Source organism: Chiloscyllium plagiosum, unplaced genomic scaffold (genome assembly GCF_037043375.1).
Source record: "Chiloscyllium plagiosum isolate Xiang-an unplaced genomic scaffold, Cpla_swu_hap1 HiC_scaffold_1, whole genome shotgun sequence".
NCBI lineage: Eukaryota > Metazoa > Chordata > Chondrichthyes > Orectolobiformes > Hemiscylliidae > Chiloscyllium > Chiloscyllium plagiosum.
In genome coordinates, this window is record NW_028270139.1 from 165,115,628 (window position 1) to 165,118,695 (window position 3,068).

The window sequence follows — 3,068 nt, forward strand, 5'->3', positions numbered from 1 at the left end:
TTTCTTTATGTGTGTGTATAGGTCGTTCTGTATTTGTATCTATGTATCTGTTCATATTTTTCTACATAGTGTGGTATTTGTATAATTGCATATATCTTTATGTGTGTATCTCGTTCTGTATTTGTATAGATGTATGTATTTATATTTCTGTACATATATAGTTTTGTATTTATATAAATGCATATATCTTTATGTACGTATAATGTTATATATTTGTATAGATGTATCTGTCTATATTTCTGTACATATAGATTTTTTATTTGTATAATTGCATATATCTTTATGTGTGTATATATAGTTTTATATTTATATAGATGTATGTGTTTATATATCTGTGCACATATAGTTTTGTATTCGTGTAAATGCATATATCTTTATGTGTGTATATATAATTATATATTTGTATAGATATGTCTATCTACATTTCTGTACATATAGTTTTTTATTTACATAAATGTGTATACTTTTATGTGTATATATCGTTCTGTATTTGCGTAGATATACATGTCTACATTTTCTGTACATACTTAAATTTTTATTTGTATGAATGCATATATCTTCGTGTGGATATATCGTTCTGTATTTGCGTAGACGCATGTGTCCACTTCTCTTGTGAATGTAGTCCTGTATTTGTGTGAATGTATATCTATATTGGTGTGCGAATATATTTCTCTATTTTTCTAACAGTATATGTCTGTTTCTGTATTTGGTGAAGATGCACGCGTCTATATTTGTGTATATAAATACAGTACTGGATTGTGTACATGTAAATGTCTGTATTGATTAAAAAACAAACAAAAATACTTCGAATGCGAGAAATCAGAAACAGAAAATTGCAATACTGCCAAACCTGCTGAGTTTTTCCAGCAATGTTCGTGCATGTGTGACTGTGTAAAATATACCCCTGTGTGATTGTGTGGGGAGACGTGTGAGGTGTGTGAAAATTAATGTATTTATACCGACCCAGTTCTGCAATTTGTCACCGCATTTCCGTGTTTTTATTGCCATTTGCCTGTCTGTATCGATATATGAGCCACTCTTGCGGTCTGTATGTATTTCTGTCTCTATCTGTGAGTACCAGTTTCTAGGTTTATTTCACAGTGTGTCTGTCAGTGCGTGTGTGCTCCTGGCTGCCTCTGTATTTTGTGAGATTTGTAACCCTGGCGCGTTTTGTTCGTTGTTAGCTCAGTCTCGGCACAGTTTTGTTAACACGTTGAACCGAGGGGTTACACAAAGACAAGACAGGGTGACCACCAGAGACAGACTTCAGCTCACTGCTCCCTAAACTATTCTTACAATGATCAAGAAAGTGAATTTACCCCGTGTTCAACTCTTGCCCCCCACCCCCCCCCCCCCCCTCCTCCTCCTCCCCCACTGCCCTATATACATTGCAGAAAAGAAAAATCTCACCACGGTCCTTGCAAAGAGAGAACTAATTCTGGAGTGTAGTTAGTGGGACAGTGAGTTGGGGTAGGGTCAGAGGGGAGCTGGGCTGGGGTGAAGGCTAGGGGTTGGTTAGACTTTAATAACGGCCACTGTTTACCCCTGGAGCGCGGCTGGTGTCTGAAATTAGATTCTCACACAGCGTCCCGTCACCGCTGCCAGCAATTGATCTCCCGCAAATAAAAAAAAACACATCTCCCCCAACCCCCTACTTCACAGCTGGAGGCGGGATTATTGACCCCCTCGTGGCCGTGCTCCCATTGACAACCCTTCCTCCTCCCCCACCCCACCTCCCAGTCAAAGTGTATTTCAGAGACTGACCGCGACTTTCATAAGGTCTCAGTGATTTCCTGAACTCAGTCAGACCACACAGTATACACACACACACACATATCCTAAATACAGTCTCATCACTGTACTTGCATATACTGTGTACATGTTTATCCATATACCTACATATACCCTGTACATGTTTATCCATATACCTACACATACTGTGTGCAAGAATTTACTCATGTACCTATACAAGTTCTATACATTGTAATGAGTGTATTTGGACGAATACTACAAGTATTCTTGCTCATATACTGACACATATACTATATGCAAAAATACCTAAAGAAGCTGGAGCTACCCTAACAAACGCATACATTATCGACTGAAGTCTACACGCTGAAACATAAACCTAATGTTCTTATTATCGGATCTAAACATACACTCGATTCATTCTTGTTAAAGTTTGCGTGTGCGCTTTATATATTCATATTAATGTATCAAGACAGATGTCGCATATATTCTAATTGTTTTTAAAATATAACTCATTTGCTCTTAATATATAGTATATATTCGTGTTAATGTCAGAACATATAGTTTATGCATTTTAATGTATGTTCACATAATACTTTATATGTTATCATTAATACAGTTACACACATTGCAATATATTCGTGTTAACGAGTCAGAACAATACAATCTATGCTTATAATTGTATCTGCACACTCTGGTTCATGTATTTACATAAACATGTATATATTCTTGTTAACGGTGTCTACACATATATTATGTTCTTATCATTGTATCAACTCATATACTTTAATATTTTTCATGCGCATTTACACATATATCGTTGATATTCTTGTTAATGCATTTGTATAAACACTGTACATATTTTTGTTAACATATCTACACATACGCTTTTTATATTTTTATTCATGTACTTACATATATTCTTGATCTTTTTTACAGACACAGAATACACTCTTATTGTTGCATCTAGACAGAAACGCGTACACACTTATTCAGTTCCAAACTCATGCCAGTGTTTTTTGGACAGAATGCAGGGCACTGACTGAGCTTCTCGGTGTTTCAAAGAGCAATTATTTCACATTTCTCTCTCTGCCCCTCTCTCTCTCCCCCCCCCTCTCCCCCCCATCCCCGTTCAATACAAGGAGGTGGAGCGGGGGGGTTAGTGGGACATTCACCCCCATGTTCACTAAAGCTGGTGTTAAACTGACTCTTCTTACCAATCAACGAGCAGACAGGAAATTACGTGACCTTGGCAGAGAATTTTAAGAACCCCCCCCCCCCCCAACCAAATCCAGCCACCCCCCTTCCTCTGGGTCTCC